The sequence below is a fragment of the Lycium barbarum genome, chromosome 5 (assembly GCF_019175385.1).
Source record: "Lycium barbarum isolate Lr01 chromosome 5, ASM1917538v2, whole genome shotgun sequence".
NCBI lineage: Eukaryota > Viridiplantae > Streptophyta > Magnoliopsida > Solanales > Solanaceae > Lycium > Lycium barbarum.
The window spans coordinates 82,711,619-82,736,204 of NC_083341.1; the positions used below are offsets into that span (position 1 = coordinate 82,711,619).

Below are 24,586 nucleotides of genomic sequence, written 5' to 3' on the forward strand. Positions count from 1 at the left end.
ATGAGCTTCAAGGTGTGATTAACTGTGATTATTTACTAAAAGTGTTTTCTTTCTTGTAAAACTGTCATGGCATATCATAACTCTTTTTTGACAAAAATCCTTTATTTAGGTAAAAGAAAGTTGGATTTCCTTTGAAAAATGCATATAAGGTTTGAAGTCATTTCATTTCCGGACCAAAATGTCACGTCCCAAATAGGGGAACGTGCGGGCACCTACCCTTTTACCACCTGGTAGGCGAACCCAAACAACAATAAAATAACCCAAGCAACATAAATATCTAACAAGTATGAAATAGATAAGTAAATAAGTGCGAAAATATTACATCAATCCCAAAATCTGGTCTAGGCCGTATAAGAGCCACTCCATAGCTAAGAGTCGGAATGCATAGTCTCAAAATGAAATACTGTCTCAGAAGTAGCAAATAAGACAAGTAAAATAGGAGGATTCATCCGGGCTGCAGATCTGGCCATGTGCTCACCTTAGATGCTCGTCAGCAATGCCTCGGGAGTCTGTCTCGAGGGGAAGAAGTCGATCCAGCCATGTACTCTGCACTCGTAAAAGAATGCAGCAAGGTAGAATTAGTACAACAACACGTACTGAGTAGGCATCATAGGCCGACAACAGTTAAGTAACATATATATAAGAGCCTAAAAGGTAGACATGCTCATAACAAGTACAACAACACTGTCCAAGAACGGAATCACAATCAATAAATACCAAGTCCAATGTCACCACAAGTATAGAATACCTAGTCCAAATGCCTCCATAAGTATAGATCACCAAGTCCGAATATCATCACAAGTACAAGTACCAAGTCCAAATCCAACAGTACAAATATGTAAATAAGAATGCAATGCAATGATACACACACGCTCCAAGGGGAATACCTCCACGCCTGCTAGTCGTGACCTATGAGGGACTCACGAAGTCCATGTACCTGCTGTGGCACACAGCCCGATCCAATATCTGTTGCGGAACATGCAGCCTGGTCCAATATGTTGCGCAATGTGCAACCCGATCCAATATGTCATGAAACGTGCAATCCGATCCAATATATGTGTTGCGGCGTGCAACCCAATCCCAATGTATAAGTATTAATGCATGCATGATATCAATGTCAACAAGAGTATATCAATTCCAAATTGTACCACACATGGACACCTATCAGAAGAATCTATCAGTATCAACGATGCCACACATGGACACATATCACGAGAATTTAACGATGTCAATGGTGCCCACATGGACACATATCACGAGGATCTATCAACATCAAGTTTAGTATCACAAACGGAGCAACAAGCCAATAAATCACAATAAGGCAGCAAGCCACAATCAAATAACAGTACCAACATAGATAATCCATCCCAACTTCATACCTGAAGGCGTAACATGCTTTCTCCAACAATCACTAAATCTACACATGCCTCGCTAATCGAAGTCTAACAATAAGGTAAATTGTAACTTGCCTGGTAGCCAAGTAGGAGCCACGAACAATCAAACTTTTGCCTTGCCCTTTCTTTGCGCCTCCAAATACTCAAAGTCTAATCATTTTCGAGTTCCATATTAGAAATCATAAAGAACAACACCTATATTGCTATACTTATCGTTTGGGTCAATTCAACTATGGAGAAAGGGGGAAACGGGCCCACAAGGATAAAACGGTCCTTTCGAAAGTGAAATATGCAATTCCATGTTCTAGGAGTTCAATCCTACTAAACAATTGCTAACATAACTCAAGAATAGGCTAATTTCGAGATTCAAGTGAAAACTCCCAATTTGGCTATGAACCCTAAATTTTCAACCTTCAAATAAATCAACACAAATGGAAGATTCAAGCCTATTATCTATGAAATCATCAGATTCTATGATTAGACTAGTCAAACCCATAAACAATTTCCATTTAGAAAGATTAGAACTCATTTCAAGAAGTTATCATCAAAACCCATTTTCCCTATTTGATTCTAATGGATTTCTAGCATGGATTCAAGCTTAGGAAGATTAAATCAATGAATACTAGGATAGGAAACTTACCAAAATGAAGAATACTAGGATTTATAGCATAGGAAGATTAAATCAATGAATACTAGGATAGGAAACTCATAATAATGAAGAATCAGCCAAAAGCTCCTCAATTTGCCCCAAATATGCTTAGAAAGTGATGAATGAAATGATAGGGGTTTAAGGGTTTTATCCTAACCTTTAATGATTCTAGAATCCTATAATACCGCTGCAGCTGTCATGAGTCCACTACAGTGGATTACCATCCGCGGTAGCGCCCCAACCAAAAATCAATTACCCGCTATAGCAGGCGAAGACCTGTAACGACCCGCCTGGTCGTTATAGAGTTTTTGAGCCATTTACCCTATTGACCCTTCCCCAACTCCCATTAGTATGCTCTATGACTTAATGAAGTCATTGGGTTGGTTCCCGCAAGGTTCGAGTGTAAATTGAGTCATTGATGGAGAAGCTAGTTAAGTTAACGAGTTAGAGTTGACCACGGTCAACGTTGGGTTAGGATGACTCTGTGTCAATGTTTTGAAAGTTCCAACAAGTTAATATGATGATTTTGAACTTTTCCACAAGTTTTGGTGAGGTTCTAAAGAGTTTTAGATGGGTTTGGGTTTTGTCACGCTCGTATTCGATATTTTGGCAGTCGGTCTTTGGCTAGAAAGGGCTCTATATTGATCAAACAACCTTTTTTGTGTTGTAATTGAATCATTAGATCTGTATCATAATTACGAAGTTATACGAAAAAGAATCATCGCGTTTCACATCCGTATGAGGAAGTTATGCCCATTTTTGTGCGGACTGTTCCAGCAGATCTGCTGTAGCGGACTCAGGGCTGCTGTAGCGGGACCGATCCAGTGGACATGGTAACCACTGCAGCGACCGACGGGGGCAGAAAATCCTATTTTTATATTCCAGCTCCGAACCATTAACCACGAGACCCTTAAGTCAGATTTCAAGAGAGAAAGAGGCAAACTTCATTTCATTCATTGGTGAAAGCATCTTGGACGGTAAGTCCCCTCCTTTATTTGTTCCTTTTCCTTTCTTCTTCAAGTTTCATGATTAGTTTAAGGTCTATCAATGGTGGGTGAAAATCCTACAACCCTAGAATTAGTAAACCCTTAAATAATTGATGGGTTGTTGATTAATCATCTAGGAGTATAGATTATCACTTTCTAGGAACGGAATGTGATTTATTGTGGCTGAAATTGCATGTTGAGACTTAGGGTTCTAATAAAAATGGAAACTTTGTCCTAAAATCTGTTTGAAAAGGTATAATTGATTAGAAACCCATGAATTGAAGGTTAATGATTGTATAGATAGAAGTTATGATAAATTCACCATTAGAGGATGGTTTCATCCATTGAAAATGGTAGAAGTAAGTGGGTCTTCTTCCCTAAATTGTTGTTCTTGTTTAAATACATGGTTTTTTGCTTACTTAGCATCATATTGTTAGACTTTGACCGTTCTGAGGTGCTTCGGAAACAGAAGGCTCGTGTGGAGTAGTTCGTGGCTCCTGTTCTGCATTCGAGGTAGGTTACGGCTTACTTTAGTTAGACTTTGATTAGCAAAATGTATGGATTGTGTAGAATTGACGGAAGAAAGCATGATTAGGTCTTTAGATATGGTATTTTGGTTGGATATTAGCTAGGTTGGTATGACTTCTAATTTTGTGGGCTCGTCGCCATTACTTTATGTACTGAAATATAAAGTGTAGTTGCATTCAAACTGTGGCAATTCGAGATAAATTTCTGTTAGGTTGATTGTTGTTGATTGTGGCTTGTTGCCTTGTTATTGTGATTAGACTTATTACCTAAATTGTCGTGTTGTAGTCAGTTCTCTCTTATTGTGACACATATCATCGGAGAAAGGAAGGATAATGAGTTTAGACTTGAATTGTGATATAAACTTATGACAGTACGTAGATGAAAACTTGATGTATGATTTACTGTTGATGATAATATATAGAAAAATGGAGCATCTTAGTGATAAAAGACTTAGCTGTGAGGCGTACTTGCTATATGTGGAAGTAAAGAGGGACATAGACTTTTATGTTGGTTGAGAAGGTTTATATGATTCATTTCATGGTTCTGTTGATCTTAGTCTTGATATGACTTGTGGCTTTGTGACTTGTACCTTTACTGTTGCTTTATTGGTTTGCATTGATTTACCATGTTGACACTCATTTATGCATTCATACACTCATACATGATGGAAATGGTTCGGAAATGATTCATGAAAGACTTGTGGCATGATGCCTTATGTTTGACATTGATATTGCTAATTATTCATAGTCTATACATACTAACGAACTGGAATATGTTGAGACATACATTGTGATGTGAAATTAGTGAAGAAGTTAATATAATCTTCTTGTTGAACTTGTGATACTATTTGATACATGGTACTTGATAAATTGATCATTGAGAGTGATGTAGCAATATATATATATATATATATATATATATATATATATATATATATATATATGAAAAGGAACATTTGACAGGGGGTGGGGATGTGACCTAGATATGAAAAGGTAAATTTGATAGGAGGTGAGGATGTGGCTTAGTTGTGAGCTCGTAATCCGAGGTTCGTTCCGGAACGAGTGGTACATGGACACCATGGGTCCCCTGCAGGTCATAGCTATTGGGCAAAGATGCCAATTATCATGTATGTACAGTTCGAGTGATTAGCCAGTGCATTGCATTGCACATCATCATATTTTGCATAGCACATCATTACATTTTATCCTGCATTATTATATGCTCCTTTGCTTCTAATTTTGGTATGGATGTTGAATGCCTATTGTGATATAAATATGACCATTTACTGAGTTAAATTGTGGATTAGTGACTCTATCTAGGGACGGACTTGGCCTTGTAATTATCAGGTGAGATTATTGAGACTTGATAGACTTGTGGTTTAGAAGCTTCATCTTAGGTTGTGACTCTGTGATGAGATATTCTGTGACTTGGATTTGAGTATTAAGTGCCTATCTATTTATCTTGTTGATTTTATGCTTATATACGTGAATTAATCTTAGTCGGCCTATGATGCTTACCGGTACATAGTATTTATACTGATACTACCTTGCTGCACCCTTTTGAGTGCAAATTGTGTTCCAGAGATTTCATCTAGACTACATCTCTAGCTTGAAGCTAGTTTGCTAGATTAGATCCGAGGGTGAGCTTCTACTCATGTCATGCGACCTGAAGATCTCTCTTTCCAGATATCTACTTTCATTCCAGACATTATTTGTTATTATATTTGAGATATGCTTCATTCTTTAGACATTGTTGGTTAGAGTCCTTGTACGATGACTTTTAGATTTTGGTGGTGTAATAGTTAAGACTTCCGCACTTATACTATTTATTATTTATGACTTGGTCAGACTATTTATTCTTTCACTTATTTATTGATTGTTAGAGTATAAATGATTAAAGAAGTTGAAATTAGCTAGTGATTAATGGATTAACGGGAGAGGGTTCGCCTACTAGTGATAATAAGGTAGGTGCCCGCACGATCGGTAATTTTGGTCGTGACAAGACCCCACTATAGTGGTTCCGCTATGGAGGGTCTGGTACCACTACAGTGGACACCAAACACCAGAAAAATCCTGGTTTTTCACAAGTCCAACCCTGAAATGCGACAATCACCCGAGACCTCACAGATACAAACCAAACATGCATTCACACATAAAAATACGATATAGACTCACTCGTGGTCTCGGAATTCCCAACGGAGGTCTATTCTACCAAGTCCATGCCCAACAACCAAAGACCAACTTTCCAACCAATAACCCAAAACGCTCCCAAGTGCCTTAGGAAGCAAACAAACATTCTACCAAGTCAGAATTGACCATCCGGACCTCTCGGAATCAACAGTTTCTCAAAAAAGATCCGTTTACCTAAAAATCAACTATTGGTCAAACATTTTCACTTTAAAGCTATAATCCGCACAAGTCATCACAAACCTCGCCCGATCATCTCGAGAACCGTACCACCCATCCCCGCGAGTCCAAATCGTACTCATAAGGCTCGGGGAAGAGTCAACAGGGTTAAAACGGTCAAGAACGCTGTAGCGACCAAACAGGTCATTCACAAAACACCCTTAAGACTTCTCTTAAGTAGAGTTCAACTAATTTGGTCCAATGTCATGCCTTTAGTCCTTATAAGTTATTTTGGAAAAAATTGAGTGTATTTCCTTTGAAAAGATATCATAGGTTCATAAGTATAAAAAAGGGGAATTTTGCAATTTTATTTATCTTACTCCATTTTTAAGGTCAACCATATCCTCTCCAAAGCTTTTACCTCGAACAAAGGCCCAAGTATATCTCCTCTTGTTTTATGCCCTAAGGTTTGGGCTTCGGGCCTAAAAAGTTTTAAAAATAACCTCAAGTGCACAAAAGTTGAAAGTCCATTTTCTATACTACTTATTCTCCAGAAAATCAGTTTGTCCTATTTTGTTCAAATCAGCCCACGTCCAATTTCTTGTAAATGAGGCGCAAAACACTTTTAAGTCCGTTTCATTTTAAGTCCCAAAATTGTCCGTCTACCGTATACTATCAATTTTTAGTTTAGCATACTCCAAAAGACTTTGTAAAAATCTAAAAATTTTATCAATTGCAAGCAATGGTTAACTTAACCGTATTCAATTCGATGAAAATCATTTGAGAAAATGTTTAACTTTCTACGCGAATTCCCTAAATTCAAACGCATTCGGGTTCCAATACTCACAAGTATTTATTATATATATATATATATATAATAATAATAATAATAATAATAATAATAATAAAAGGAGAAGGGTTAGGCTAGAAGGCCTACCGAAGCCCACTAGTTGCCATTTTCACCCTTGGTTGGGCCTTCTATGCATTTACTTCATCCGGACTCGATAAAAGGAAATGGTTGGGCCTTTGGCCCAACACAAATTCGAGAGTAAGCCCAAGTGGCTCGTATTTTCCACGCAAACAAAGAAAGGAGAAAAGGAAAATGATGGTTAGAAAGCATCTAGACTTAACGATTCATATAATATAAACTAAAGTGTGTATACACTAAGGTACACATGCTTTACTACTCAAACACAGATAGGGCAAGTATGACCGGTTAAACAAGCATAGGCAAAACATAAAAAATGACTGGGGGTCATTTAAAGAAAGGCATTTCAATATGCTTAAAGATCAATCTAGGCTTAATTTGTATGCATAGAATCACAAAGGGGAGGCATGAGGCAAATAGAGTTCAAATATGGAATATTCAGTAAGGATAGTCATTATTTTAATTCCTCACAACTTAGCATCATGGACTCTAAAAAATGTAGATATTCAGATGATAGGATTAGGAAAATGAAGCAATATGATCATAATGGGATATTAACACAACACTCTCAGACCAAACATTAGAGGAATATAAGCATAAGGGCATAACTGGTCAACATGGCATTTGAGGAATACTTTTATCTCAAGTTATTACTGTAAGGTCTAAGAACAAATAAAAAAAAAGCAACCCAACCAAACACATGAACCATCTAAATAGCCTAAACCCTTACTGATGCATCATGGGTCACATAGAGACATTAGATAGTCATACCAATAGGTTTATAGTCATTTTTAGAGTTCAAACAAACCTATGCTACACCAAACTCCGATTATCATGAAGACAAGTATGAAACTTCCATTAAGAGACTGTTCAGAGGCTTATTGACTCAATCATGCGGTAGTTTAGGCAGTTACTATCAAGATTAGGTGGAAACTTGCCCAAACAAAACATACTAACAATTTTTCAAGCTATCTCAAGTTGTTTTAACATATGAGGACCTTAAATAAATGCATTAGACTCTAGTTTAGACATTTTATTTGGCTTGACCATTAATGAAAAAAACACATAGATAAGGGACCTTCAGGATTTATGCAAATGCAAGTATAAAATAAACTCTTAGGCATACAGGGTTAAGCCAACAGTAAACACTTAAACATTTTTGGAAAAAAGGAAAATGACTCAAACTCAAATAACTTAAAGTCATATCCCTATATGCTTTCTAATCCTCATTTTTATTGATTGCACACCTAGAAAAAAGGATAACAACATCAGAACTGAAATAGACATATTTTAACAGCCAAGAGACTAAACCAAACTCCAAGGTACTTAGGCTAACATTGAAGATACTTAGCAGTAGGAGCAGGGTACATACACTAAGGACTAATCTAATCCATCTTCAAACATACATGAATGGTTAAGCTAAACATGATTAAAGACAAAATCATTGGCATTAAACATATAAATGAAGTTTTAAACTAAAACATGCTTAATAATTGACTAGGCATACTAATGTAAGGCAGATACTGATGCTAACTTAAGTAAAAACAATCACAGTACCTCATTAACTAGTATGTAGACATTTAAACAGCATACTCAAACTTAAACAAAGCCAATTCTGAAACTAATAACAGGCTTATGAGCTACTAATTACATACCTTATCTATTAACAAGTAAAACATGAATAGACATGCTAAATAGAAACAGACACAAAACTTAACCTAATCACAAAAAAAAAGAAACAACAAATGATGGGATAAACAACCCAAAATAACTGAAAATAACTTAAAGGATGAAAATTTACCTTTTGTGGTTATAGCCAAGGTAAAAAATGGAACAATGGGGAAATCCTCTTCTCCTCCACACCTCACAACCACACAACACGAAGAAATCACAAAGATTTCAGAAAACACCGACCAAGTTTAAACTAAAAAGGGTTTATGAGCGAATCACAACCCTAATTATACCCATATAAAGCAGTGTAAAACCAAAAGGTGGTTCTCCTAAAATTATACAAGTGTATGTATCTGTCTGTGTGTATAAAATGGTAGAAATTGGGGTTCTTTATATAGAACCCCCAAATTCTAGGATCTGAAGACCTCAACTGATGTGGGATTAGGGGTTTTGGGGGAAAATCCCTCCATTTCTCAAAAATCCAATCACAATCGAGTATTCAAAATCAAACAAAAAAAATCCATCAATGAAAATGCAGAACAAGCAAAAAGGAGAGGGGCAACCTCACCTCTTGGTGTTTCTACGGTTGAGATGGATGAGAGAGAGAAAGAGCATTAATTTCTCTTGCTCAAAATGGACGAACAACAAAGTAGCTACACGGACGTACACTGTTCCGTTACTGATTTAGGCAAAAATGCAGAGAAGGAGCAGACGACGCCTTAGGGTCTTTAACCCTTTATTTGTATACAAACATAATGTTTGTAGAAAGGGGTTGTTTGGTCTGTAACTCATAGACTTAAGGGGTCATTTTGGTTGTTGGGATGGGTCTAGCCATTGAGCTGGGCTCGGTCCTAAAATAAAAGAGAAAGGAGGGGCCCTATATATATATATACACACGAGATATACATGCATATACATGTATATTAATGTATATCCGTATATATATGCGTATATAGGGAGGGCCAAAAAGTGCCACTTTAACAAATAGCCAAAATAAAGTTGTCTATTAATTTTGCAATTATAACCTAATTAAATTTAACATCCCGTAAATCCGTATAGAGTGTGAAAGCATTTTATGAGTCCTTTGAAACCTTATATGTTGGGTTATGTGCATGACTTTAGGCTAAAGACCCAAGAGGAGATGGTCAAAATGAAAATTCACTGCAGTTTCATGAAAAGGAGGTTTGACGGTCGTCCTTTGTACATTCGATCTGTTCGACGCTCCGTCCTTTTCACCGTAGAAAGTAAGGAAGAGAAAGTTGCTCACTAGAAATTTTATGACTTTGACGGAGCAGATCGACGCTCCGTCATTTGTATCGTAGAATTGACCTAGCACAAAGACCATTCGACGAAGAAGATCGACGCTCCGTCGTTTGTACCATCGATTGTGCTGGATGGGCTGAAATTATATAAGTTGCAAAATTTTAGTTTTCTTTCATTCTTTTCACTCTCAGAAACCCTAAAGACGAAAATATCTCTCTAGGGCTCCAACACTAAGGTAAGAACAGCTTAATCATTGATTATCAATCCTAACATCAAACCTATGATTCTTAACATGATTCTTGTGATTAAAACCTAAGGTTTGCAACATAATTCTTCCTAAATTGATTCAAGCTAGGGTTTGGGTGTTCTTCACTAGAAAAGTGAATTGTTAAACTTTGTTTAACATACTAAGTTATGTCTCTCTTTTAAAAACCTTATTATGGATATATGTCTTCTTCTCAAAAGTTCTTTATTGAATGAAAAGGTGAACTTCTCATACAAAACCCTAATTCATGTTTTGATGGTGGTTGGTGTGCGTGTGGGGACAAGCCCACATTCAACCTTGATTGTATTATCCTCTATATACGTATATGAAATTATAATCGTTTTTCTCCATAAGAGATGATCAATAATGATGGTCAATTGTTGGTACTGATGTTTGATAATGAACCATGACAATGGAATCTTGTTTAAAGAAGTGGAAACGTTTTCAAGATTATCTATGAAATTATGGATCTTTGTAATGGCACATTGAGCCTTAATGTTAATTGATGGTGTGACATACTTTGAGACAAATTGTGAATCGGCTTTTATGCTATGAACTTTGTTGTTGTGTTTGGCCTAGCTACTCGAGAGGATGGGTAGCCACTATGGATCCTAGTGTGATAATGCCTAGCCATTCGGGAGGAAGAATGACCACTTCCGGGTTCGCTACGTGGGGTGTGATTATGCCTAGCTATTCGAGAGGAAGGATAACCACCGTTGAATTTCATATTCCGGTGTGGTGCGCTGTGACAAGGGAACCTCTATGGTCAACCCTTCGATGTGCTTGATTCTTGGGCCTGTATTGGCATGTGTGATATTCTTATTTTCTCATGGAATTGTTGTTGTTAATTATGATCAATTGAAAGGCATATTTGAAGTTGTACCTTGACAAGAGGCCTTATAATAAGTTTTGATAACTCTTATTGAGATATACAAACTGAATAACTGTTCTTACATTGGTTTCACATGATCTTCAAGACTTATTTCTTTGTATTATGCACTCTATTTTCTTATTACTGATTGTCCCCGAGGCACTCACTGAGTACGAAGTACTCAGGCATACAATTGTTGTTTTTGATGGTATATTAGGTAACGGAGAAGAGAAGGTTCTTGATACTCCAGGCGTTTAGGAAGGACTTACTGTTGCTGCTAATTTGGTGAGCCTACACATTCATTCGTGGGACACCCTATTTATTTATTTATTTATTTATTCATTATATGAGTTTTCCGGGCTGCGTCCCGATGAGTCAGACTATTATTCCTTTATCTTAGAAACTATATAGTATACATTTTTGTGAGTAGTGGTTGAGTTATTGATTAACTCTCAGGAAAGTTGTTACGTTTGACTAAGTATTGATTACTAAAGACTTCCGCTGATTTAATTCATAAATGCATGATTTGTTTACCTTTATTTTATAAACTGTTGGAGGAGAATGTTGAACCTGGCGGGTTCAAGTGTTTATTATTGTGTCGTTTAGGTTCTTCCGATGTTGTTCATGATGTCGGATGCCGGTCACGTCTAGGGTGGGTTTTGGGGCGTGACATTAACTTATGACATGTAATTGGCTACTTTAAATATATCCACAATTACCAAATAATTTCAAATGCAAACACAATTAAGGACATAACCTAATGTAGCTAATTTTGAATCACAAATGCGAATGCAATTTGTAAAATTGAGGAGTAAATGATTCATTTGTTTAATTAATCAATTTCTTGAATTAACGGAGTAAAATATTTGTTAGTTTCACATTTAATCAACTTAAACCATTAATTGAGTAATTGTTTTGAATTATTTTCTGATTTAATTTGACAAGTACCTTAGTATTAAATGGTAAAATATGCACACTAATTTTAAATGACTTAGAATATATATTTTAAATTATTTTTCTAAATGAAATGGAAAAATATTATCAAAATAATTTAGCAAAAATCATTTTGGCTTATAAAATACATATTTCACTTTGTTTGAGATCCCAGAAATCCGAATAATTAAGTAAAATTACTAGAGGGCCAAAATTAGGTGTCAACAACTGCCCCTTCGCTGTTCAGAGGTGGTAAGTTCATCCCTGATCATTGAAATTTGACAAACCTGATTTTGGCCGACCAATTCCAAAATATCTCTCTTTTGATGCAATTTTCCAATTTATGGTCGGACTCTGGTCTCTGGGTTTCCTACATATCTTAGGCTATATGAGAATTCAGGTCATTTGTTGTTCAACTCAATTGGAGGAAAAGGGTATCCGTTATGCGGGAATGCCTTTGTGTTTTCCGGTGTGTATCCGACCGGTTGTGTGGTTTTGGAAATAAAGCAAAAAGCTAGCAAAAATTCAAAGCTCAATCCTGTGGCTATATGTGGTGTGGAGTGAACCCATCTCCTATCCAGAGAGCTTGACTCTCGTGGCACCTATCTCGACCGGCTACCTAAGACAAAGTTACACGTTTGCTCCGGATGCGTTTGGGTCTGGTTTGATTAGCCTGATCCTCCTTGTCGGCTGCTAACCTATTTTCATCTACTGGGTAACGTTGTGGCTGAAATTTTGGTCCTTGTTTTGCTTTCACAACCCTTGCGTTGTTTTGATTGTACCTTCTTGGTTTCGTCTTTATGTGGTGACGTTCTTGGCCCCGTCTTGAATCAAATGACCATCTCGGCCTTGTGTCTTTTTCTTACCACCCTTGCGTGGTTTTTATGGCCCTCTTGGCTGTTCTCCTTAAACTAAGTGACCTTCTTAGCACTGTTTTCTTTGCTAGACCCATCCGGTCATTGTATGAAATGGCCCCCTTGGAAGTTTTCTTTGAATGGCTCTCTTGGCAGTTTGTATAAATGACCCTCTTAGCTATTCGTATGAATGGCCCTCTCGGCAGTTTGGCGCTCTTGGTGATATGGCCCTCTTGGCTATTGTATGAATGGCCCTCTGGACAGTTTGTATCAATGGCCCTTTTGGCAGTTTGTATGACTTGCCCTTTTGGCAGTTTGATATGAATAGCCCTCTTGGTAGTTTGTATGAATAGCCTTCTTGGCAGTTTGTATGAATGGCCCTCTTGACAATTTAATATGAATGACCCTCTTGGCAGTTTTATATGAATGGACCTCTTGGCAGTTTGTATGAATGGCCTTCTTGGCAATTTGATATGAATGACCCTCTTGGCAGTTTGATATGAATGGCCCTCTGGGCATGCAAATGATAGATATGGCTCTCTTAGCTAGATCATCTTTCTTTCGTCCTTTTTGTCGGTTATGACCCTCATGGTCAGATGAGCCTTGTTCCTTTGTGACCCTTTTGGCCAGATTGTTGCTTTTGTGGCCTTTTACTCTTTGTAGCCCTTTTGGTTAGATATTTTCTCTTGTGGCCTTTTTGTCCTTTGTATCCCTTTTGGCTAGATATTTGCCCTTATGGAATTTTTGTCCTTTTGTAGCCCTTTTGGCTAGATAACTGCCGTTGTGGCATTTTTGTTCTTTGTAGCCCTTTTGGCATGTTTCTGGTCCGGATCCTCCCCCGTTAAGTTGTTTTTACCTATTTTTCGTTAAAACTAAATAAAGTTAGTAATGAATGGTCATCCTCCTGACAACACTGGAGACTTGCATTCAAAGAGTGTTAGTTTCCTATAAGGTTGATCCATGTCGCTGTCTTCTGCTGCATCATGGTTTCTGTTATATCCCGCATTTCGTACATTCGGATAATTCAAGATAATTGCGAGAAGTTAAGGGCAAGACTATTTCCCAAAATTATTTTAATGAACAAGTTGTTTATTAGTATGGAAATATTGAGAAAGGCTAAGGGTAAAAAGGGAAATTCACAAAATGGTTCATAGTAAATTTGTGGAAGGCTAGGGGCAAAACGGGAATTTCACAAAGTATTCAAGAAAGTTCTTGAAAAACCCAAGTTGGCCATGTGGCCGTCCAAGTGGGGTGGGCTTGGGCCCACATGGATGAATTATGTATGATTATATATATGACTTATTAGTCATATTTATCACACAACTTCAAGAAGCTTGGAAAAAAAAAAGAGGAGAGAGTATTCGGCCATGGCACCAAAAATTTAAGCCATGGAAATTGATCAAGAAAAATTATTTCCTTCTAGCAAACCAACCAATTGGAAGGTCCTCATTAACATGGAGTGGTTGTTGGAGCAATAAAACCATTCCTTTGTGCAAGGCACAACTCTAGCCAAGTTGAAGAGCTAAGAGGAGAAGGTAAGGTTTAACTCTCTTTCATATGTTGTGGATGGTCTATGCATGTTGTTGAGTGTTGTAGTATGTGGAAATGGGTGAAATTCATGAAATATGCATGTGTGAGGTATGGCCGAATGGGAGTAGTGTTGTGTAGATATGATGAAATGATTTTATTTAGTAATCTGATTGTTGTTGTTGTGAATTCCATAATAAAAATGAAAGTTTGATGGCTTGAAATGAAGTTGGAATCATTGTGGGATTGTTGAAGAAGTTAATGTGACATTAGTATGGTTTCTTATATTTATATGAATGATATTGCTAATGAGTAGGTTGTAAATATAATTCATGAATTTGGAAGTGAGACATGTGTTTGGAAGGTTGTAAGTTGGGTTGTTGTGATTGTATGGAATATAAGAAAAATGTCGTCGGATTATGTAAAAGAAGTTACTAACGTTAGAATGTATTTTGGATTAATTGATGAAGTTGTTAGTGTGTAGATTGTTGATATAGTTCATGAACTTGGAAGAGAATAAATGTGTTGTTATTGTTCTTGTTGAATTTGGAATGTTTCGGGTGAAGTGGTATGTTGGTTGGGTTGTTTGAACATTATGTGAATTGTTTGAAAGTTCTTGAACGATGTTAGAATATATTTTGGGATTGATTGTTGAAGTTGTTAGTATGATTGTTGGTAATGTTGTTGATAATTTGACCGAGTTGAATTCTCGGATTGTTGTTGATAAAATTGGCCGAGTTAGATTCTCGGGGATGGTGTATTTACAGGGGAAATGCCGCCGAAATTTCGGCAGATTATAAACTAATTCATTTGAAAGACTAAGACAAGTATATGTCGATGAATCTAATGATTATGTCAATTCTCTTGAATGTAGAAAAGCAAGTTTGGACGAATAAGCGTAGCTAATAGGACGTGGAGCAGGTATGTAAGGCTTACCCTTTCTTTCTTTTGGCATGATCTTTGTGAAACCAACATGACAAAGTATATGTATGATTTCAAAGAAACTCCTATTCTTAGAGCCACTAGGATGGCTAACGTCCTTAATTTCCATAAGCTGTTTCATATGGTTTTAATGCGTATCTATGATGTCCGAAGTTCGATTGATATGTTTTCAAATGACATTCGAGAGATAATTGATATGACTAATGTCTTGATTTTCAAATGAAAGCACGTTTGATTATTCCTTTGAGTCTTTGATATATTTTTGATACGTACATATGGTTCCAAAAGCTCTATTTGATTTGATCCATAACGATATTCGAAAGGTACTTGGTATGATTATTGCTTTGATTTTCCAAAAATAGCTTCTGAAACGTTCATAAAAGGTACTGTACTTCAAACGTTCATAACTTTCTTATACTAAGTCGGATTGACCCAAAACTTGTTTCTGAGCCTTCAAGTGTCGGTAAGTATACGTGTCTATCGGGTCTTCCATAATACATTCGGAGGTTACCGACCTTACGTCACTCCGATAGAGACATAACATTCTTTGGGCTCTCCTGCATGCTGCTTACATGATATATGTATATGATACATGAACATGATATATGTTTATGTATATGGGGTAAGGGAAAAGGTGAGGCGCTATAGACGCATTGCCACCTGATCAGTTGGTATCAGAGCCGGTGGTGGGGCAAACCCAATGGTGGGGCAAACCCAGTGGTGGGGAAAACCTCAGCAAGAACGCTGAGTCCCAAAGGGGGGTGAGTGTAAGGCTTGCCTTAGGCGAATCCCACATTAGTTTAGGCAAATCCCACATTGGTTCAGGCAAATCCCACATCGGTTAATATCGTCCCGGACACGGGATATATGTGGCCAAATGGATCGGAGTCGACGCCTCGGCAATATGATATGTTCTATTTTCCATATATATGAAAAAGAAATGTTTTTCAAAGAAAGCTAAGAATGCATGGTACCCGCCTAAAAGGCACTCAGATGTACAGGTTACTCTTTTACCACATGATATGCTCTATATCTCAATTCTGTTATTATTCATAATTACATCTCTTACTATGTTACTATTCATGCCTTACATACTCAGTACATTGCTTGTACTGACCCCCTTTCTTCGGGGGCTGCGTTTCATGCCGCGCAGGTGCACCCAGATGAGTAGAAGCCATTATAGAAGATGTTCCAGCGAAGTTGGCAAGCTCCATTTGCTCCTGGAGAGTTGCCGGGTCAGAGTATTATGCTATGTTGTCTTGGTTGAAGTTAGAGACTTTGCAGACAGAGTCGTGGGTGTAGGATGTCGGTTATGTAAGCGGCTCCATCAGCCGATGTGTCATTCTGTGTATGTGATAAGTTCCAAATGATTACAGATTTTGTTTGATTTGGGAACAACGAAAAAGAATATTTCTGAAAGCTCTTATTATGTATTTCATTTAATTTAAATTAGAAGTCCAAAGAGGTTATGTATGTAATAAGAGTCAGCGGGTTCGCTCGGCTCTGAATATGGGTCGGGTGCCCATCACACCCTAGTAAGATCAGGGTGTGACAAAGTGGTATCAGAGCAGGTTGTCTGCAAAGTCGTGTCCAGTAGAGTCCTGTTTATGGGTGTGAAGCCGGCCACATTTATAAACAGGAGGCTGCGGGGCATCTAGGGATTGTTGACCTTCTTTCTGTCTTAGATCGTGCGATAGAGCCAAGTCATAGGAAAGGAGATTCTTTATATAAGCCATACATCCGACGGAGAAGGTAAAGGATAATATGGAAAGTCATAGAAATCTTGATGTATTTGTTCTGTTTACCTGAAACTGGAAGCACTAGATGGCTGGAATGTGTCATATAGCCGTATGTTCTGTGAGGTATTGTCGGTATTTGCTACGTACAGATTTTGAAAAGTAAGAATGGTAAAGGAGATTCTGCTAGAATTGTTGGGTATGCCTAACAGGAAAAAGCGTGGAAAGGAAATATCATAAACAGATGATAAATGGGATGTGATGTTTTAGAGGAGCCACGGATTTGGCATGGCATGAAGAAAAATTGCGAGAAAGACGATTAGTAGTCTGAAGGATTAAAAGGGATAACGTCCGAGGTTAAGTAAGAGCAAGGTCTGTTGGAGGATTCAGAAAGTCGACAATCAGTTTTGCCGTAAATTATTATGTAATGATGGTGAATGGAAATCCGAATAGGCTGATACCCGAAGTATTCATAAGTAACGGCGATGAAGGTATATGTGCTACTATCGGGAATCTAGGATGAATGGTAGTTATACACGAAAGTGAAAGGTGAATATTGAGGATCGAAAAGGGTAAAATAGTAATTGTAAAGGGAAGGCCGTGTTACGAAAATGTCTCGGAATCTGTAAGATCTCGACTTGCTCCAGATCATGTAATAAAGGTCATGCGAGGAAGTGGATGCGATTATATCAGCATTAAGGCATCGGATTTATCGAAGTTTCAAGGTTAAGCGTGCTAAGATGGGAGAAATCTTAGGATGGGTGACCCCCTGGGAAATGTGCAAGAAATCCAATAGAATTGGAAATAAGAGACAGACGAAGAGATATAATGGTCAAAGGGAAATTAGAGTATATGGGATGGTTGGAGACCATAGGAGGTCGCTTAGGATGAGACAGGCTAGACTGGAGAAGAGACAGAAAGTGCGTCACTGCTCTGGAATCTGGATAGGCTTGAATAGCGTTTGGAAGTATTTTGTGGATTAGTTGATAGTATATATATATATATATATATATATATATATATATATATATATATATATATATATATATATATATATGAATGCGTACTATATCTCATATGTAATTGTATCAGTGGACATGTGAGTCCCAGTAACCGGCGCTACGATAAAGAAGGCATTAATCAAGTAAGGGTACCGAAGTTCGAGTGACAGTAAAAATAATAAATGGTATAAGTGTTCAAGGTAAGCTGCTATTATTGTCACTACATGTTAAGATTGGAAAGTTCTAATACAACGGTATTTGGAAAAGAAAGTGAGTGAGTAGATGGAAAATAAAGAGACCAAAGTGTCGGAGGAAAATGAAAGGTAAGAAACCTCAGTGAGTGAAGCTCCCGAGAGAAACTACCAGCAAAGCACGAGACTATTTGGGTAAGAACTTAAAGTAGACATGCGAAAAGGATAAAGAGTGGTAATATAGAACAAACGAGGAAGGTGTGAGGCTCGAGAACCGATTCCAATAAGTGGAGCTAAAGGAATAGTGACTATGACGAGGGATGTGAAGCAAGAAAAGAATGATTAGGCCTTGCGACGATGCTAGGAGATTTAGATCCTGAAAGGTTGACTTGAGAATGAGACGGATTTGCGCGTTTAAGGTAAAATTTCACGAACTTCAGAGTCGATGCCACGAATGGCAAAAGAAGAAAAGTGTCCGAGGAGGAAGGAACCTAAGGAAGGTTAAGGATGAAAGTAGGAAAAATATACAAATGGGTTGGCCGAAGGAAGAGGAGAGCGTTTAGGCGCAGGGCAATTGGAAACCTCTAACCATAGGCGTAAGAAGGATACCTTAACGAATTAGCGATAGGAACCCGATTACGCACCAAGGAAAAATAAGGATAATAGGTCGGCGTTGTTGATTTAAAAATCTAAGGTGTGGGGTGAGAATTCATGCGAGGTCTGGGAGATTGGATCTCAGAGGAAGATGGAATGAAATATAAAGAATGTGCATGGAAGACCGCTCGGTCATAGTTTCATAAGTATAGTTAAAGGCTTAATGAGCAAGGATAGAGAGAGTGTAAACTATAAGGATTTTGTGTTAAGAACAAAAGTAGTGGGACGCTCGAAAAATATGGACGCGCAGTGGCAACACAAGTGCATGGTTAAGGGAAATTATGAGTAAGTGAGCTAAATGGGTGAAAGGGACTAATAATGGATAGGAAGATATGGGGATATAGATAAGAATGATGATATAAGCGCAAAGGATAATAAATGGCGAAGAGAGGACCTGGGAAGGACAAGGATAATAAGTTAACACAGTGGATCAGAAAACCCTAACATGGAATGAGAACTCGTGGAAAGGCCGAGGAGTTCGATTATAAGGAAAATAGGGTGAAAGATAAGGAATGGACATGAAGAAAAGGACAACTATAAGAGAGAGGCCCTCCCGAAGTGTTATAAGGCCCCATAAGATCAGTTGAACATTCGAGGACGAATGTTCTAAAGGGGGGGAGGATGTTATATCCCGCATTTCGAACATTCGGATAATTCAAGATAATTGCGAGAAGTTAAGGGCAAGACTTTTTACCAAAATTATTTTAATGAACAAGTTGTTTATTAGTATGGAAATATTGAGAAAGGCTAAGGGTAAAAAGGGAAATTCACAAAATGGTTCATGGTAAATTTGTGGAAGGCTAGGGGCAAAACGGGAATTTCACAAAGTATTCAAGAAAGTTCTTGAAAAACCCAAGTTGGCCATGTGGCCGTCCAAGTGGGGTGGGCTTGGGCCCACTTGGATGAATTATGTATGCTTATATATATGACTTATTAGTCATATTTATCACACAACTTCAAGAAGCTAGGAGAAAAAAAAAAAGGAGAGAGTATTCGGCCATGGCACCAAAAAATTAAGCCATGGAAATTGATCAAGAAAAATTATTTCCTTCTAGCAAACCAACCAATTGGAAGGTCCTCATTAACATGGAGTGGTTGTTGGAGCAATAAAACCATTCCTTTGTGCAAGGCACAACTCTAGCCAAGTTGAAGAGCTAAGAGGAGAAGGTAAGGTTTAACTCTCTTTCATATGTTATGGATGGTCTATGCATGTTGTTGAGTGTTGTAGTATGTGGAAATGGGTGAAATTCGTGAAATATGCATGTGTGAGGTATGGCCGAATGGGAGTAGTGTTGTGTAGATATGATGAAATGATTTTATTTAGTAGTCTGATTGTTGTTGTTGTGAATTCAATAATAAAAATGAAAGTTTGATGGCTTGAAATGAAGTTGGAATCATTGTGGGATTGTTGAAGAAGTTAATGTGACATTAGTATGGTTTCTTATATTGATATGAATGATATTGCTAATGAGTAGGTTGTAAATATAATTCATGAATTTGGAAGTGAGACATGTGTTTTGAAGGTTGTAAGTTGGGTTGTTGTGATTGTATGGAATATAAGAAAAATGTCGTCGGATTATGTAAAAAAAGTTACTAACGTTAGAATGTATTTTGGATTAATTGATGAAGTTGTTAGTGTGTAGATTGTTGATATAGTTCATGAACCTGGAAGAGAAGAAATTTGTTGTTATTGTTCTTGTTGAATTTGGAAGGTTTCGGGTGAAGTGGTATGTTGGTTGGGTTGTTTGAACATTATGTGAATTGTTTGAAAGTTCTTGAACGATGTTAGAATATATTTTGGGATTGATTGTTGAAGTTGTTAGTATGATTGTTGGTAATTGTCACGACCCCGCTAGGGGCCGCGACGGGTACCCGGGTCTAACCGTCGAGCATCGCTCGTTCTATTACCCTCCTTACTCGATTAATGCCTTATCATCATATTTATGCTTGAAACATAGAAAAGGATCATAACTTATATGGAAACATAAATACTTGTATATATAGAAAGGTTTGGTACATCAAAATAATGAGTGCACGTATACATGAAAGATGTGAGACCATGCTACCCACACTACACATCTACGAGCCTCTACTGACATACTATACAATGGACGGAACAAGACTCTGTCATGCCCAGAATATATATATACATATGTACCAAAAGAGAAATCACAAGCACCTCCGAACAATGGAGTGCTCTCAACAGCTGACAGCTCTTAAGTATCTGGATCAAGCTCGCCTCCCTGTCTACCTGTGGGCATGAACACAGCGTCCAAAGAAGGGACGTCAGTACGAATATTGTACTGAGTATGAGAGGCAGGAACAATGAATAAAGGCATCAATAATATAAGGAGAGCATCAATATAAAGCATATGGATATGACCGATAATCATAAATGGAATAATGCATGCTGTCTTACTCATACTTATCATCGTAACATGTATGCATCATATGCAAGCTGCCCGCCCATGTCGGGACGGTGTGATAATCAATAATATAAGCCCGCGTCCAGGCCTCCCGCATCCGGGGTACCATCTCATGCGGCCCACTAGTGGTGTCTGCCCACGCCCGAAGGTCGTGGTGTATCCGTATCGCCGCCCGCCGAAGCGGTGTCTGCCCGGCCAAGTAGGCCCGGTATGCAATGCTCATGCCATGCTTATCATAAAATAATCATAATAATGTACTTATTGTAAAATATTTATCTTATCATAATCACATGCATAAGGTTTGAGAACAACTTTACTCTATCGGGGTGACGTAAGGTCGTGACCCCCCGATTACTTTATGGAGCAATTACGGACATTCTGCCTCACCCTGAAAGGACTAGTACATAAGGTGAGTGTAGGCAAGGACTAACATCATCATATCGTATAACTTATCTCATATAGACATTTAACTTTTTGGAATGTAGGAGCTCATGGAAAGATGGTAATTCGGACTATAAGATTCATGCCATTGGAAAGAAAGGACTAGCCTCACATACCTTGTCGTTTAGCTAAGTTGTTGTCCACTTATTCTCCTTCGTTACCACGTCGTCACCTTCATGAGAGAATTCGTATTACATTAGTTAATCGACTATGAGAACGCATCGTTATTCCTAGAGAAAATTAGGCGGCATTTCCTTTGAGTTTAACACTTATATCATGACCTATACACCATTTGAAACATATTCATAATCATAACACATCAACTTCTATGATTCCATCCAACTACCATTCCATAGTGACACTATTTACTCATTGATGACCCATTCCTATGTTCTTCTACCTTTTAAGTCTCTAAGCCTTCCAATACCTTGAATCACGTGGTATAGTCATGAAACATACCTTAAATGATGATTGAACAGGCCTTGAGTTGAAATACTTCACTTAGCCAAAACCCTAGTTCCACCTTTTTAAGGATTTCTTGACTTAGATGATCCTTTGATGTGTTCTTACACTTGTTTTCATGAATTTAGTGGTGTTGATCTTGATGTTCCCTTTGATTCTCTTAAATTCTTATGGAGGAAATATTTGGAATGTTCTAGAGGTCTCTTGAGGTGTATGGATGAAAAATGAAGTGAAATGAGGCTTAAGTCCCTTTTTTAGTAACTCAAAACTGATGTTTAATGAATTCTCGTCGGGATGAACAGTGGTCGTAAACCACAGTTTACGGACCGTATTCTGGTTTACGGTCCGTCCTCCGCGATCGTTTTTAAGCATTTCAAAAATAGAAAGTTTGGCTAAGGGACATGGCAGTTTACGACCGAGGTTTACGGTAAACCAGTTTACGGGCCGTCCTCCAAGTCGTTTTTAGCCATTTCAACACTTGACAGAACTTGAAATTTTTGGACAGCTGGAGGACGATTGCACTATACAGTCCGTAAATCTCTTTACGGGCCGTATAGTGCCCTTTACGACCACTGTGCTGAAAATTTTCCGCCACCTTCTTATTTCCAAAAATTCATAATTAGCCATTCCCGACTTAATAAAACATCATACACTCAAGCCCTTCATTGTTCTACTCATCACACAAGTACGGAAAGATTTTCGAGGTGTAACAGTAATGTTGTTGATAATTTGGCCGAGTTGAATTCTCGGATTGTTTTTGATAAAATTGGCCGAGTTAGATTCTCGGGGATTGTGTATTTACAGGGGAAATGCCGCCGAAATTTCGGCAGATTATAAACGAATTCATTTGAAAGACTAAGACAAGTATATGTCGATGAGTCTAATGATTATGTCAATTCTCTTGAATGTAGACAAGCAAGTTTGGACGAATAAGCATAGCTAATAAGACGTGGAGTAGGTATGTAAGGCTTACCCTTTCTTTCTTTTGGCATGATCTTTGTGAAACCAACATGACAAAGTATATGTATGATTTCAAAGAAACTCCTATTCTTAGAGCCACTAGGATGGCTAACGTCCTTAATTTCCATAAGCTGTTTCATATGGTTTTAATGCGTATCTATGATGTCCGAAGTTCGATTGATATGTTTCCGAATGGCATTCGAGTGATAATTGATATGACTAATGTCTTGATTTTCAAATGAAAGCACGTTTGATTATTCCTTTGAGTCTTTGATATATTTTTGATACGTACATATGGTTCCAAAAGCTCTATTTGATTTGATCCATAACGATATTCGAAAGGTACTTGGTATGATTATTGCTTTGATTTTCCAAAAATAGCTTCTGAAACGTTCATAGAAGGTTCTGTACTTCAAACGTTCATAACTTTCTTATACTAAGTCGGATTGACCCAAAACTTATTTCTGAGCCTTCAAGTGTCGGTAAGTATACGTGTCTATCGGGTCTTCCATAATACATGCGGAGGTTACCGACCTTACGTCACTCCGATAGAGACATAACATTCTTTGGGCTCTCCTGCATGCTGCTTACATGATATATGTATATGATACATGAACATGATATATGTATATATATATGGGGTGAGGGAAAAGGTGAGGCGCTATAGACGCATAGCCACCTGATCAGTTGGTATCAGAACCGGTGGTGGGGAAAACCCAGTGGTGGGGCAAACCTAGTGGTGGGGAAAACCTCAGCAAGAACGCTGAGTCCCAAAGGGGGGTGAGTGTAAGGCTTGCCTTAGGCGAATCCCACATTAGTTTAGGCAAATCCCACATTGGTTCAGGCAAATCCCACATCGGTTAATATCGTCCCGGACGCGGGATATATGTGGCTAAATGGATTGGAGCCGACGCCTCGGCAATATGATATGTTCTATTTTCCATATATATGAAAAAGAAATGTTTTTCAAAGAACGCTAAGCATGCATGGTACCCGCCTAAAAGGTACTTAGATGTACAGGTTAGTCTTTTACCCCATGATATGCTCTATATCCCGATTCTGTTATTATTCATAATTACATCTCTTACTATGTTACTATTCATGCCTTACATACTCAGTACATTGCTCGTACTGACCCCCTTTCTTCGGGGGCTGCGTTTCATGCCGCGCAGGTGCACCCAGATGAGTAGAAGCCATTATAGAAGATGTTCCAGCGAAGTTGGCAAGCTCCATTTGCCCCTGGAGAGTTGCCGGGTCAGAGTATTATGCTATGATGTCTTGGTTGAAGTTAGAGACTTTGCAGACAGAGTCGTGGGTGTAGGATGTCGGTTATGTAAGCGGCTCCATCAACCGATGTGTCATTCTGTGTATGTGATAAGTTCCAAATGATTACAGATTTTGTTTGATTTGGGAACAACGAAAAAGAATATTTCTGAAAGTTCTCATTATGTATTTCATTTAATTTAAGTTAGAAATCCAAAGAGGTTATGTATGTAATAAGAGTCAGCGGGTTCGCTCGGCTCCGAATATGGGGTCTGGTGCCCATCACACCCTAGTAA

General features: G+C 38.0%; 1 long non-coding RNA gene across 1 annotated transcript; it reads right to left on the minus strand.

The window, feature by feature from the left end:
- Window positions 1-272: 272 nt before the first annotated feature.
- LOC132641030 (uncharacterized) lies at window positions 273-9,337 on the minus strand. Its single transcript, XR_009582609.1, has 2 exons — window positions 9,070-9,337; window positions 273-546 (listed from the first exon to the last, which is right to left on the minus strand). It is a non-coding gene; the product is annotated as an uncharacterized LOC132641030 (long non-coding RNA).
- Window positions 9,338-24,586: the final 15,249 nt, after the last annotated feature.